This window comes from Manis javanica, chromosome 5, assembly GCF_040802235.1.
Source record: "Manis javanica isolate MJ-LG chromosome 5, MJ_LKY, whole genome shotgun sequence".
NCBI lineage: Eukaryota > Metazoa > Chordata > Mammalia > Pholidota > Manidae > Manis > Manis javanica.
The window spans coordinates 106661919-106678041 of NC_133160.1; the positions used below are offsets into that span (position 1 = coordinate 106661919).

General features: G+C 41.8%; 1 protein-coding gene, 1 long non-coding RNA gene and 1 pseudogene across 2 annotated transcripts in view; 2 read left to right on the plus strand and 1 right to left on the minus strand.

Moving 5' to 3' along the window:
* The window catches only part of SCD5 (stearoyl-CoA desaturase 5), a 155306-nt gene that overhangs the window by 22665 nt on the left and 116518 nt on the right, over positions 1-16123 (plus strand). The window lies entirely within an intron of this gene.
* LOC140849383 (uncharacterized) lies at positions 547-11215 on the plus strand. The gene is made up of 3 exons (XR_012131122.1): positions 547-768; positions 912-980; positions 11080-11215. It is a non-coding gene; the product is annotated as an uncharacterized lncRNA (long non-coding RNA).
* LOC118972946 (small nucleolar RNA U13) lies at positions 15024-15124 on the minus strand (annotated as a pseudogene).

Below are 16123 nucleotides of genomic sequence, written 5' to 3' on the forward strand. Positions count from 1 at the left end.
CTGCCACTGTCTACTCTAGTGGTGCAGGAGCAGAAATGGCTCAGCGTCTTCTAGCCTGATCTTTCTTCCTGCATTCTTGATTTTGGCTAATGTTACCATCACCCATCCAGGCACTCAAGCCAAAAATCTGTGTATCCTCACAGACTCCTTCCCTTCCCTTTCAACTCCCACTTTCAGTCACTGTATTCTACTGATTTTACCATTGAACTATCTTGATTGTGTCCCTGGATATTCTTTCATTTTTCAAGACTCAGCCTGGACTTTACCTTCCCAGGAAACTTTCCTCAAACTCCAAGTTGGACTACATAACTCTCCTTAATGCATATCTGTACCTTCTGTATTAACTCCTTATATGGCTGGTTTTGATTATGGACATGTCTCCCTCCCAGGACGAGAAGTTCCCTGAGGGTAGAGACTATGCCCTGCTCACAGGATGTCGTAGGATGTGGTAGTGTTCATGCAATACATGTGTGTGGAGCTGAACTGAGCTCCTCTAATGCATTTTTTTCTTGTTTATTGACTTTAACAGTAGGAAGAAGAGTAAACTCAAAAGCCTTTTGTCCCTGAGGGATTCAGGGAGAAGCTGGTCAGTAGTGGACTGCAAGATTAATGAAGAGATTCAGGAAGCATGGTGTAGACAGACTTGGTGCCCTGCAGTCTGATGGGTTTGAGTTGGAATGATAGCTCTTCTCCAGCCTCCCCAAACCATGTGATCTTAACCAAATTTTTACTTCTCTGAGCCACTGGTCCTATATCTGCAAAAACAGGGTAATTGTATTTTTCTTGTGGGGTTGTTGTGAAGGTTGAGTGAGATAAAATCGGTATAACATCTGGCACATAGCTATACTATATTATATCTTAGTGAAACTTGGTTTCCTTTCCTTCCTGAAATGCCACCTGCCTTGCAGTAGGTTTCCCCAGAAGTGAATCCTGAAAGAAGTACAGATAGTTTATTCAGGAAAAGAACCCAGGAAGGTGAGGTAAGTAAGATGGGGATGAGAAAGAGGTCAACCCAGGGTATGTTAATATAAATCAGTTACCACTGTAAGCAACTGGGGTTCCATCTCTCTGGGGACATCTGGGAGATTGTGTAGATTAGAGCATGCCTTAGTGAGTGAAGAAGTAGAGGGCATTTATCCACCAGACTCTGCCCATCATTGGCTGAGAGATGCTCTCAGGGACATTAATACCCAGCACTTCTGCTTCCTGCATTGGGAAAAGTTCTCAGGCAGAAAATCAGAGTAGTCTGCACTAAGAAGCCAATGGCACATACATGAATGAGAGCCAAGGAGACACTAACAGCATAAGCATTCTGCCTTTTAACTGAAAGAATATTCTTAATTCCCATATTTATTCTCATCTTCTACTTAGCAAATACCTTATTGAATAAGGAGGATTGGGGATAAACACAAGTGGACTGCTTTCTGTGATCACAATGAGTGGGTGAGATCTCCAGAAATTCAATAGCTTTCTTACTATACTCTGGAAGTATAGTAAGAGCAGCTAAAGAGCTGTGAACATTGGTTAAGCAGACTCTCAGCTGCAAATCCTCAACCCTTAGGGTTTTCAGGAATTCCTGCTCCTGCAGGGTTATTGAAGAAAAAGGGGACAGGGAAAGAGAGGATTACATGGAGGAACATGCCACAGATATTCTCTTTTATATTTGGATATGACAAGAAGTTTTCTGTAAGAGTATGGGAGGGAGATAAGCAAAAGTATTTCAGTTAGGTATTTTTCTGAGCAATTTTTTTTCCAACTTTCAGACTTAATAGAAATTTCAAACATATAGAACAGTTGCAAGAATAGTACCAGGAACTAATCATTGTCAATTATTTCTGAGCATTTTTAATTGCTTGTGCAGTATTTTTAAGTGACTTCCTACCATAGGAAATCTTTTACCAAAAAACATGTACTGAATTGGGGCAAATTGCCACACTTGTCAAGGTTTAACCAGTGGAATACTGAAATGCAGTTTAAAGGCTCACAGACCTTCCAAATTCTATTGATTTTATTTCAGTCTGAAAATATTCCAGTCCTCTATAAAGTGGTGAAATACTTATGGGCTTTGGGAAACACTGCTTTTCTTGGTTAATATCCTTTTCCCTTAATAGTCTGCTCCAGTGCAGTAGAACTTTATTAATTTATTAACTATCAGAATACTATTAAAAGACAGTGTTAGGCTATATTAAGCTGAAAAGCTTCTGTACATCAAAAGACACCATCAATAGAACAAAAAGGAACCCTACAGTATGGGAGAATATATTTGAAAATGACAGATCCGATAAAGCCTTGACGTCCAAAATATATAAAGAGCTCACATGCCTCAACAAACAAAAAACAAACAATCCACTTAAAAAATGGGCAGAGGAACAGAAATATAGATGGCCAACAGACACATGAAAAGATGCCCCACATCACTAATTATCAGAGAAATGCAAATTAAAACTACAATGAGGTATCACCTCACACCAGTAAGGATGGCTGCCATCCAAAAGACAAACAACAACAAATGTTGGCAAGGCTGTGGAGAAAGGGGAACCCTCCTACACTGCTGGTAGGAATGTAAATTAGTTCAACCATTGTGGAAAACAGTATGGAGGGAGGTTCATCAAAATGCTCAAAACAGACCTACCGTTTGACTCAGGAATTCCACTCCTAGGAATTTACCCTAAGAATGCAGCAATCAAGTTTGAGAAAGACAGATGCACCCCTATGTTTATCGCAGCACTATTTACAATAGCCAAGAATTGGAAGCAACCTAAATGTCCATCAGTAGATGAATGGATAAAGAAGATGTGGTACACAATGGAATACTACTCAGCCATAAGAAGAGGGCAAATCCTACCATTTGCAGCAACATGGATGGAGCTGGAGGGTATTATGCTCAGTGATATAAGCCAAGCGGAGAAAGAGAAATACCAAATGATTTCACTCATCTGAGGAGTATAAGAACAAAGGAAAAACTGAAGGAACAAAACAGCAGTGGAATCACAGAACCCAAGAATGGACTAACAGGTACCAAAGGAAAAGACTCAGGGGAGGATGGGTGGGAAGGGAGGGATAAGTGGGGGGAAGAAGAAAGGGGGTATTAAGATTAGCATGCATAGGGAGGGTGGGAGAAAGGGGAGCGCTGTACAACACAGAGAAGACAAGTAGTGATTCTACAACATTTTGCTATGCTGATGGACAGTGACTGTAAAGTGATTTATAGGGGGGACCTGGTATAGGGGAGAGCCTAGTAAACATAATATTCTTCATGTAAGTGTAGATTAATGATAAAAAAAAAGAAAAAGGGGGATTACTCCCTGATAGGAGAAAACTAACTGTAAATCAACGATTAATGCATGCCTTAAATATCCTTAATTTTGATCACTTAAAGGGTGTCAGATGATCAGCTATGGAGGTACATTTTTCTGATAATATCCTTTCTCCTAAAATAAAAAAAAAAAAGCAGTTTCTGTGTGGTGACCTCCAATGAGTTCTACACAATGGTATTAAGGGCATATCAAAGTGTGGGCAAAGGGTCTGTTTGTGTTTATACAGAGGATCAAAGGCTAATTTGGCTACCCAGAAAATGAACTAAGATACGATATGAAGAAGAACTTCAAACATCAGCACTCTCTGGAAGAGTCATACCAGAAGATGATCATCAAAAAACCTCAACAAAGATCTAGGTGATGCTGCAGTTGTAGCTGCATTCATCCCACCGGTTCCTGGACTTGCCATTGGAATGAAGAAGAAGATATCTAAACTGGCCTGTGCATACAGTAAAACAACAAATTTGACTGGATCTATACTGTTGGAACTCAACCAAGAATTAGGAGAAGTGCAAGTTGTAGTGCTCCAAAATCTTACAACTACAGACTATCTACTGTTAAAAGAACATATGGGATGTGAACAGTCCCCAGGAATGGGTTGTTTTAATTTGTCTGATTTCTCTCAGACTGTTCAAGTTCAGTTGGACAATATCCACCATATCATAGATAAGTTTTCACAACTGCCTAGGGTGCCTAACTGGTTTTCTTGGTTTCACTGGACATGGCTGGTAATTATAGGTCTACTTTGGTTATGTAACTGTATTCCTATTATGTTAATGTGTGTACGCAATTTAATTAGTAGTTTAAAACCTATACATGCTTAAGTTACTCTACAAGAAGATATGTCAAAGAAATAATCAATCTTCCCATGTTTTCTTCCATCTGCTACTCCTATAGCTTTTCTTCTTCCTTCCTGATTACAACCCTTAAATAGAAGTTGTGCCTCATATCGAATTTACCAAGTATCATAATTCTTCCAAGTGGTAAAGATACCTCAAGACAAATAAATACTGGGCATAAAAGCCACAGGGCATAAATCTGCAAAGAAGTAAAAAGCTAACCTTCTCAAACAATATTGCCTCTCTCTCACTTACCAACTTTACATTTCCCTGTATGGCCCCGGGAGATGACTGGTTAGCCAGAGACAGGTAAGATTCCTCAAGGGAGGAACAACCTAAGACAGGCACAGTCGCAGGGGGGCCATCAGGTGAGAAATTGGGGATCAACAGAGGTGAGGCTTAGAACCTCACCCCCCCCCCCCGTTTTGAGAGAAATCATCTGCATCCGTGGTTTTATTGTCCTTGTCTAGCTTGGATTAACACTTAGTCTACAGGCACACACCTGATCATCTACATTTGCCCTCTTACAGCACTAAACTATGTTTTCTATCTTTATCTTGCATCTACCTACCACTTTAGCATTTTATTAAAAATAATCATAATAATAATAATAAGGGAGAAATGTGGGATTCATATATAAATCAAGTATAAAAATCAAACGAATATTCATATTTGACCTGATTGTTAATAGTTCATAATGCGTGATCAAAACCAAAAGTTTCTGTGATGAATGCCCTTGTACTGTTCACCATGTAAGAACTTATTCACTATGTAAGAATTTGTTCACCATGTAAGACCTTGTTTGTTATGCCTCAGAAGATTGGAGACTGACGAGAATTAGGCTTGGGGTGGATTAATGATTGTGCATTGAGCATTGAGTCCCCTATACAGAATTTTATTGTTGTTAACAACCATTTGATCAATAAATATGAGAGATGCCCTCTCAAAAAAAAAAAAAAACAACAAAAACAAAAACAAAAGACAGTGTTAGAGCTGGAAGGGGTGTTAGAGATTCTTCTAGCCCCATTGTGTAGTTAAGCACACTGGGTACTAAAAACACATTGCCTTGACAGTCTCAAGGCAGTGGTTGGGGCTGGAGCCCCAGAATCTTAACTCCAGACTTAGGAGAATCCTTCAGTGAAAATCAGCCTAGTGTATATAAGGGGAGCCTGTGGAGCTCTTTGGAACCAACTAGGACCCAGTGCAGGTATGGTGAGTGAAGAGAGTGAGACCCCAGCCTCCAACCTCCAGCCCCCATCAGATAGCCCTCTTTTCTCCTCTATCAAATGTATTGAGTTTCTGCATAAGATTTTCTCTTAAGAAAGGGCCTTAGTATTAAAATAAGAAGTTAGGCTGCTGATGTTTAAAGATGGGCTTAGTATTACCCAGCAAGTTGATATCAGAGTGGAAGTGAGGACCTGAGCCTTCTATCTCTATCCAGAACATGTCCATCCAGTTCCACTTTCAAATCATATGCCTCCTCTTATTAATCTTGCTTTACCTCTTCTTTTCAGGGGAAAATCACTGCCTTAGAGGAGCAAGGAGCAAAACTCATTTTAAAAAGGGATTCATCTTATCAAAGGATAACATCATTTTTCCAGAGTCCTCTCTCTCCCATTCATTCTTCTACATGCACCTCTACTCTTACACTTACCAAGACTCCCATGGCATGCTTCTTGAGCCATGACATTACTCTTATTCCCCTTTCCAGATCATCAGTGTTTTCATAAAAATACATTTCATTACAGATAATTCACATAACTAGTGTTCTGATTCATAATGTCCAAGCTATCAACTTTTGGAAACCTTACCTTCACCTTTCACCAACTAGCTTTATGCAAGTTGACACCTTATTTTTATTACCCTACCCTTCCTAATTGTTAGCCAGACTTTTCTTTATTACCTAGTAGAGAATATTGTTCTGTATTTGAGTAGTTGTTCTAATAGCTATTTTAGGCCAATGTTATTTTTCCTCAGTCAGGTAATAGGTTTCCAACTTGCCAGACCGCTCCCACATACAATGGGCTTCAGTGTCAAACACACTTAGGTTCCCAGCTCTGCCATAAACTAGCAAAGTCTCTTGGCAAATCTTGAGTTTCAATTTTTTTAAAATCTGTAAATGGGAGTGATAATTATTCTATTTATTTTATTGGTCATACTAAAATTCAGAAAAAATAGTTAAAAGAGTATCTTATATGTAATAAGTATTCAGTAGGTATTATTTTGATATAGAAACAATTTTTAGTTCATCTCAGTCAAATAAATGAGAAAGGTCCAGTCTTTAAAATCTCAGGGTTTTTTTTCTTGTGAGGTCCGCACTTGAATCACGTAATAGAGTTATTTTTCCTTTAAAAAAGTATACATATGGGTGAACATTTATGCAACATGGCTGTAGATAACCTGATGAACCAAAGGGTCCTTTGACAGCCTGATCATTGCTTCATTGCTGCTAATATTCTTTTTGATAAATTCCATCATTATCTTGTGAAATGGGATTTCAGAGTGATACTCCTTTCCATATATCTATAGTATCCATCAAAGAATGAAGAAGAAAAGAAAATGTATCAAAGACTATTTGTACAAGAATAGGGAGAGGTAAGGAAAGAAGGAGAGAAAGCCAGATAGGCACATGACAAAAACGTGTAGAAAGACTATCCCCAGCAAATCCTCTGGCAGAATATAGTAAGAGATCTGCTTTCAGCCAAGATGGAGTAACAGGAACTGGATTTACCTCCCTGACTGAAACAACAGAAACCAGTCAAGATGTATGAAGGGCAGTTTTCAGATATTGGACATCAGGCATCATAGGACAGAGATCCCTGATAAAGGATACAGAAATAAGGTGAGCCCTCCAGCTGCTGCGGCATACTGCCTAGAGAAGATCTTCAGCCTGTAGAGCAGGGAGTGGGAACCAAGTTGATCCTGGCAATCTCCTTGAGTTGAGGATATAGAGGTAGGAATTCAGGGAAGCCAATGCGACTGGAATTCACAGAGAAGAGGACAAGAGACAAGAGGGTTGTGCAGAGGGAGAGTGAGCTCTGGAGACGTTCAGGGAGTCTACCTCAAGCGTTCTAGCTAGGTAGTGATCAGTGCATTCATGTAAGGGAACTACCCAGGGTTAGAGAAGGAACCAGCAAAAGGGAACAGGAGGAATATTTTCAGGACTCAGGGCTGGAAATAGTTTGTGTTCCCATCAGTCATGGTGGAAAACCACACAATCCATGGGGCATTGGGTAGAGTACTTAGAGTGATATTGCCTCATTAGTGGGGTAAAATTAGCCCAACCATAAAGGGTGCTCTACTCCCACCTAACAAAGCTTAAAAAAAAAGAAGCCTTGAAGTACAGAGTTTCAGTTTCATAAAAAGAAAATGGTTCTAGAGACTGGTTGCACAATAACATTAATGTACTTAGCACTACTGAACTGTTATTCACATGGTAAAATTTGTGTTGTGTATTTCACCACAACTAAATATAAAATAAAACAGCCTACCAAAAAAAAAAAAAAAAAAAGGAAGCCTCAAAAGGACCAAATTCTTTCCAAATAATTCAAGAATATTTATAGGAACACAAATATAGCTGAGCACCTAATAAGGCAATATTCTTAATGTATGATATCCAATCAAAGTTTACAAGGCATGCAAAAAGAAGGAAAATACAACCCATAATGAAAAGAAAAATCATTCAAAAGGATACCTTTGTAGAATTAGTAGACAAGAACACTAAAATATATCCTGTATGTTCAAGAAGGTAAAGGAAAGATTGAGCATGAAAAGTAGACATGGAGGATTAAAAAAAAGAAGACCACAATCAAATTTATAGAGATAAAAAATACAATATGTGAGATAAAAAATACAGTAGGTGGAGTTTATGGCAGACTAGACACTGCAGAGAAAAGATTAATGAATTTGAAGACATGGCTATAGAAATTATTCAAAATAAAGCACATAGAGGAAAAAACTAAAAGAAAAAAGAACAACATCAGTGAGCTATGAGACAATTTCAAATGGACTAATAAAGTTTAAATGGAGTCCACAAAGTAGGAATGGAAAAGAAAAAGTACTGAAGAAATATTGAAGAAATACAGGCCAAAATTTTTCAAATTTGATCAAAATGAAAAATCCACTGATACAAGAAGCACAACACAGCTCAAACTCAAGAAATATATATATTTAAAAAACCTATATAAACATCAAAATGAAATTTCTTAAAACCAGTAAGAGTAAGAAAATCTTAAAGGCATCCAGAGAAAAAGAGTACGTATCACCTGCAGAGGAACAAAGGCAAGGATGACAGCAAACTTTTTGTTGGAAATGCTGTGAGGCTGAAGACAGTGGAGCAACACCTTTAAAGCATTAAGAGAAAAAAAAAATGGTGTCATTTGAGAATATTCTATCCAGCAAAAATATCTTTCCAAAAATAAGGGTAAAATATGCTTTTAAACATACAAAAACCAAGAAAACTCATTACCAGAAGACTTGCACTATAAAAAATGTTAAAGGAAGTTCTTTAGTTAAATGGAATATCTACCAGTTGGAAGTCTTGATCAATCTAAAGGAATAAACAGCATCATAAATGGTAAATATATGGCTAATTATGAAAGCCTTCTTTCTTATTTAAAAATATCTTTAAAATCTTTACTGTCTAAAGCAAAGATAATAACAATGTATTTTGGGGGTTAAAACATACATAGAGGTAAAAGGTATGAAAATAATTGTACAAAGGCCAAGAAGGGGAAATGAAATAGACTGTTCTAAGATTCTTATATGATATGTGAAGTGGTATAACCTTTGAAGGTAGATGATGATAAGTGAAACATGTGTACTGTGAACACACAAACAAAACAAAGAGTTCTTACTAGTAAACCAACAAAGGGGATAAAATAGAATCAGGAAAAATGTTCAATTAACTCAAAATAGGCAGAAAAAGATTAAAAAGGAGAAAAAAGAACATTTGTACAAATAGAAAACAAATAGCAAAATGGTCGATTTAACCAGCCATATTAATAAGAGCACTCAATGTAAAATTCTAAAGCAGGCTGTCCAATAGAACTGTCTGTGATTATGGGAATGTTCTTTATTTGTGCTCTCTAATACCCAGTCACACATGACTATTGATTGAGCACTTGAATGTGGCTTTGAACTGAATTTTAAATGTCATTAAATTTTAATTTACTTTAAACAGCCACATGTGGTTAGTGGCTTATTGGATAGCACAATTCTAAATACCTCAATTAAAAGGAAGATATTATCCGATTGGTTAAAAAAAACAAGGTCCAATTATATATTGGTAAAAGGAACTCTCTTTAAATATAAAAACAGATTAAGTGTAAGAGGATGAAAAAAATATATCATGCAAACATTAATCAATAAAGGCTTATATATTAATTAATAAGATATTAAGAGGACATAAGCCCTCAGAAGACAACCATTTCATTTAGTCATCCTTGCTAGTACACTGTTGCTGCAGAGGCAACTGAGGCAAGAAGGTCAGTGTTTTGGTTTGGTAGGACTGCTATGATGAAAAACCACAGACTAGGTAGCTTAAATTACGGAAATTTATTTTCTCACAGTTCTGGAGGCTGGGAGTCCAAAATCAAGGTGCCAGCAGGACTGGCTTCTCCTGAGGCCTCTCTCTCTGGCTTACAGATGGCCGCTTTGCTTCCTCTCGCTGCCTCTTCACATGGTCGTCCTTCTCTGACCCTTGAAGTCTGTCTGTGTGTCTGAATTGCCTCTGTTTATTAGAACACCAGTTAGATTGTACCGGGCCCACTGTAACAGTCTCATTTAACTTACTCAGTACTTTAAAGGCCCTGTCTCCAAATACTGTCATATTCTGAGGTCCTGGGGCTTAGAGCTTCAATATATGAGTTTGGACGAGACACAACTCAACCCATAACAGCCAAGGACACCTGATCACAACTGTCCTCACAAGAACTGTGTCTCTGGGCTTCCGGGGCACTGTATAACTGCCTGGAGCAGACAGTGCCCTCCCTGGCCTTACGATAATTGTGAGGCAAAGCCCAACCCAGGAGAGGAGGGGCGGAGGCTGTGGGGCTATGGCCCCCTTTCAGGACAGTCGTGGAGGAAGATGGAATGGGGACGAAAGGAATCTTCTGTCCACCTAGAATCTTCTGTTGCTTCTCTTGTTTCTGTTGAACCTCTGAGATGCACTTTCTTTTTTGTTAATTGAAGTATCATTATACATTTTTTCCTCTTGAATTAACAAAAGGAAAATGTCAAACAATGTTGCTTCCACTGATGTCCAGGAGAAGAACCAGTTCAGAATGCTGACCCTTCCATAAGCCCACCAACTGTCCCCACTCACAACAAGCTGCCTCTTGTTGCCACAGCAACACTCCTTCTCAGCTCACGTGGAGGTGCTAGTTCTGGCTTTACTTTGTTAAATGTTAGGAGACTGGAGCTAGTTCATCAGTTTCATCTCTAAGGTGCAAGGTTTCTCAGGGAGGTTTGAAATTTGGAAGAGTAGAAAGAGAAGGAGGCTGCAGAAAGGTCCTGTGGGAGAGAGTGCTCCAGGGGCCCTGAACTCATGATCTGTAAAAGAAGTTTTAGAGTGAGTCTGTAGAGCAATTTGAAAACAGATGGATTTCCTGAAATCACCACAGTGTTTCCATGGCGACATCTCAGCTGACTCTGTCAGTTGCTACAAAGCGTTCTCTCCTGGTGTGGACAGAATCTCGGTGTCAATTGGAGGGAAGGGACCCAGGGCAGAATAAACCAGAATAACCTTAGAAAGGAGAACAGGAAATTTGACTTAGCTATTAGGACCTTAGGAAGATTATCCTGAGAGTCAGCCCTCCCATCGTGAGGGGAGATGTCAAAGGTTGCCCGCTCTTATGATTTTAATGGGAATAGTGGTGTAGATGTGGTTGGGATAGCTGTGACCCCTTCCTTCCTGCCTCTAGGCATTGAAAACCAGAGGACACCTGTCAACCTGTAATTCACGTATTTGATAAAATACAGAGTACCTCACAGTGACTTCTACCAGAAGTATCTGTCATGCTGGCAAAATGCATGCCCATCACAATGAATGTTGATGCCTACGTTTCCTGTGATGGATCTATAGCAAATAAAGGCTTATATTCCTAACCTCCAAATGGCTAGTTGCTTCTTTTCTCTCCACACTTTTGTTATGTGTGCTGTGCTGAGTGTACTATGTTAACTGTTAATGCTAAGAAAAGGAATGAAACCAGGCATAGGGCCTTCCCTTGGGAGGATTACAATCTTGGTGGGATGATGAACACTGGCCAGACAAGAATAAATGATAATACAAGGTGACATATGTTCCACATTAGTGGTGCAGACAGCTCCATAGGGATTCAAAAGAGCAGCCTTTGGGGTGCAGTGATGGGGGGGAGTTTCGTGGAGGGGGTGGGACTTGAGCTGGGCTTGAGTGTGGGCAGGGCTGGGTCACAGGATCTTGAACACAAGTGAGCGGAGTGGCAGGAGCAGTACGGGGACAGGAGTGAAGGGGGGCAGTTCAGGGGAAGGGAGCAGACTTACTTGAGAAGAAGGATTAATGACATGGAGAGTGGAAAATAAAATTGGCAAGGGAGTCGGGGCTCAGGCTGTCAGGATTCTGGGGGGCACAGCAGGGAGTTCAGACTTCATGGTGTTGGCAGTGAAGGATTGTCAAAGGGTTTAGAGCAAGGGAGCTGTTTTTTGCAAAGTGATGCTCTGGGATTCTTGCTCTGGCAGCTCTGTGTGGGATGGTTTGAAGGAGGGGAGAAAGAGCAGAAAGATTGAATGGGAAACTGCTTCAGGGAGGATGGAGGTTGAGGGAACAGAAGAAAAGGGATGAGTGGATGCATGGATGGATCCCAGAGATGCTGAGAATAAATAGATGGTAACTGATCGGGCCTGGCAGAGGAGGCAAGGGAGAGAGTAAGGGTCAACAGGAAAGGAGTTCATACCTTTAAAAGAAATGCTGCCTGCCAAGCCCTGTGTTAGTCAAAAAGATATGAGGAAAATTCTTATGTAGCACACAACCTGGTAGGAAGAGACAAGTGTGGTTATAGGCGTTAGGCTATGTGGAGTACAGTGGTGGACTCACAGGAAGGGGGCTGAGGTCTGGGGAAGGGAAGGAGGGCTTTATAGGAGTTGATCTTGAGCTGAGTCTTGAGGGGCTGTTTGAGAAAGAAATATGTTTATTTGACTTCATAGTTTATTCTGCGGTGAAACAAAACATCTAAGTGGGAAGCATCCATTCATTCCATTCATTGTTATGGAGGAACTGCTGGATAAGGCTGCCCCAGGGCAGAGACTCCACGAACAAAGAGATGAATAGGCCAAAAGACAGCATTCATTCTGCATTCAAATATTTGTGTCGAGAAGCCCCCTACTCATCAGGTGCTCCTGTGGGTGTTGGGAATGCAGGAGTGAACAGAAGGGATTCAATTCCCTGAGCACTGGGAGGCTGCATTCTACTTCACCACTTACTCAAATAGCAGGCAGAGAAGTAGGCTGTGGTAAGACAGGTTCAAGGGAAGTGCTGAGAAAAGGCTGTGAGTTCAGACTGGACCATTGGGAAGCCAGACTGGCACTCATCAGCAGCAGCTGGAGTTGTCAGCCTGGAGCAAAGGGTTCGGTTACCCAGTGGAATGAATCCAAATGTCTGGTGTGCCTCACAGTCGTGAGGTGCTGTGCTCATCGTTACGCCGGGGCGGCATCTTTGTGACAGCTGAAGCCGGGCATGCGCAGAGCTGTGTGGTGTGTGCCCACCAGGGTGCCCTCCCAGTGGAGCTGCTCACTGTCAGCCCTTCTTTTTTGGGCTCTGCAAGTGCTGGGTGCCCGTGTTTGCTCAGGAGCTCAGCAGAGGTGGCCCACCACGACCCAGCGAGCAGCGCGTTCACCTGCTCCAGGCCCGTGTCCACAGAGCCCATTTCCCTGGCAGCAACATGCAAATGCTGTCACGCTGATGCAAAGCTTACCTACTGGTATGACAGAGTGGTCTCTGGAGACAGAGTGGGTTTTATAGGTTGAATTGTTTCCCTCCCACAAATGTTGGAGTCCTAACTCTCAGTACCTCAGAATGTGACTGTGTTTGAGATGGGGTCTTCACAAGATAATCAAATTAAAATGAAGTAATTAGGGTGGGCCCTAATCAAGTGTAACTGGTGTCCTTATAATTAGAGGAAATTTGGACATAGACACACACACAGGGAGAACTCCACTGCAGATGAAGGCAGTGACTGGGGAAGGTGCTTCTATAAGCTAAAGAGTGCCAGCCATTTCTGGCTAACCTCCAGCAGCCAGGGCAGAGAAATGGAGCAGATTCTCCTGCCATCTTGTTGACACCCAGATTTTGGGCTTGTAGCCTCCAAAACTATGAGATAATAAATTTCTGTTGTTTAAGCCACCCAGTCTGGCACTTTGTTATGGATACAGTGGGTCAATAAGCCTGAAGTCTTTCAAGTCAGGAGCCTGTGGGACCCGTTCCCACTGCTGACCTATGCCACACTGTCACAGTCCATGAGGTCCCTTCTCTGATGCCGTTGAAATGGTATGTGCTTGTTTTTGGTTATGTGCTCTGAGAGTCTCAGTCAGAAATTTAATTGTGACTGACTGGCCCTCAGCAATTTCAGAGTGCAGGTCAGCCTGTGTGTATGTCCAGGTTTCCCAGCTTGGTGATTTTTCTGAGGATTCTCATTGCTTGGTGGAGCCTGTGCATGTGACCTGCTGGACAAGTGTTATATTTGTGAGGAAGGCAGTTAAAAAAGAAAAATTCAGTATGTCTTTGTGGTGGTGTTTGGCAGGATTTACAAGGATACATAGCATTTTAATGAACTGAGAGGGTTTTCACTTACACTGATGGCATGAAGGGCAGAGAATCATTTCTGATTATCATTGCCAGCAGCTGACTGCTGGGGCTGAGGCACAAGGAAGTCATGGAAACAGATAAGTTAAGTAGGTCCTCTGGGCAAAGTGGGGATCAATAACCTGTTTTTAGGAAGTTTTGGCAAAGCTTAGCTCTGGGGAGTTGATCTCCTCCCATAGAGACGGGAAGACCCAGGGTTCTGCTGGTCCCTTCTTCCCACACTCCCTGGCCTCTGCAGGGGGGAGCAGCTCTGTCTGGTTCGCTGTTCTCCTCCAGAACCCTCCAGAACGTCTCTACCTGCTCCTCACGGGGCTGCTGTCATTAATGCAGTCTCTTGGGAATGGGACTCAATTACTTCACCTGCTGACTGAACTATTTTCTCATTTACTTTCTTGAAAGAGTCTCAGAAGCAGCCTAATGAACAGCATATCCAGGATTACCTTAGCACAGCCATTAATGAATTCTGCACTGTAAAAGTGTTTGAAATTGATGGCCTTATCTTTTTTTTAAATCTGCATTCTGTTGTTATTTTTCATTGTCAGGACTTTCCTCCCCTGAAGTTTATATATGTATTTAGGATGTTCTAGTTCAAGCTGAAGGCTATATATTAATTTTGTTCATTCTTTACAATACCTCTGTGAAGTAGGTACTTCAGTCATCCGCATTTTCCAGGTGAGGCTCTACCAGGTGAGCGACTTGATCAGGGTCATATAGCCACTGAATGCTGGAGCCAGCAGCCCGACTCCAGAATCCGTGATCTTAACCTCCCCACAGCACAGTAAGCAGCTGGGGATTGCACAGCAGTGCTGGGGGTATAGGTGAGTCAAACCCTCAAGCTCCAGGGAGTTTTAGTATGACTTGGTGACTAACTGGAGTGGAAGGCAGGGAGGCGGGGGAACGCACAGGTGGGGAGCGTCGGGAGGGGATCACGTGACACACTAGGAAGGTTGCATTTCCCCTTGGGGAGGGCAAGGTGCCATGGGAGGGCTTTGGGAATGAGAATGAATTGTGTTTTTTTGTTTGTTTTTTTCAAGTCAGACGAGTGATGTGCCAACATTGTAACAAGGTTTGAGGGAGGCAAACATCACACATCAGGCATGAACACCGAGTCACCATGCTCACGGATACAGGAGCTGGGAGTGAAGGTCTGGCCTCCTGTTCGGGTAGCTCAGTGTGGTGGTCCTGTGGAGGGTGGATCTGAGGGGCCAAGAGTATGCAAGAGACCCAGGAGGAAGGTGTCGGTGAGTCCAGGTGAGAGGTGGTAAGGGCTACACGTAGGAAAGCGTGTGCGGACCGAGAGGATTTTGAACTTGACAGGTTCTGACTAGAGTGATGGGTTGGGAACAGGCAGCCTTACCAACACTGAGTGTTTAGTATGTGTGAGATACGGTTCTGTGGCATATTTTAACTCATTTACCAAGAACCTTAAGGGGGTTCTTGGTATACACATGAGGATGTTGGTATACAGAGAGGCTGAGTGACGTGGCCAAGCGGCACTCTCAGAGCCAACAAGGGACCAACCAGGACTCATAGCCTGGCAGGGCTTCTGGTCCCAACACCGGCTCTTCATCAGCATGCTGCACGTCTCCTGAGGGGGCCCTGGGGTGGCGGGAAGGCACCCAGATGCCCCCAGCTCCCACTCTCTCCACTACCAAGTGACCGGGATGGTGGTGCCACTGACCACAGGTTCCGGAAGGGAGCAGAGAAAGGTGCTGGATTCTGTACGACACGTGTCCGGGCAAGGTGCATGTGGGATTCCCAGCGGAGGAGTGCGGCTTGGGCCCTGCCTCCAGGAGCCTCTTACACTGAGCCGCCTACACTAAATCATTATACTGCTTTACATTTAGATGACAGATCCATAAAAGGAAAAATTGGTGATGCAAGGTCTAAATTCTCTCATAATCTGAAGTGATTCCTCTCTGTTTCCAGTCTACTGGACGGCAGATTAAAATGTGAAGGTTTGACAAAAAAGCAACCTAGCTGTGCCAACCTTTGGTGTCTCAGGCATAAAATTAAATTTAACATTATATTACACATTTGAAGACTTGTCATCCTAAGGCTGGCCGGACAAATATGATTTAGAGGGTTAGGTTTCAAGAAATTAAGTAGGAGAAATAAAATATGGAATAAAA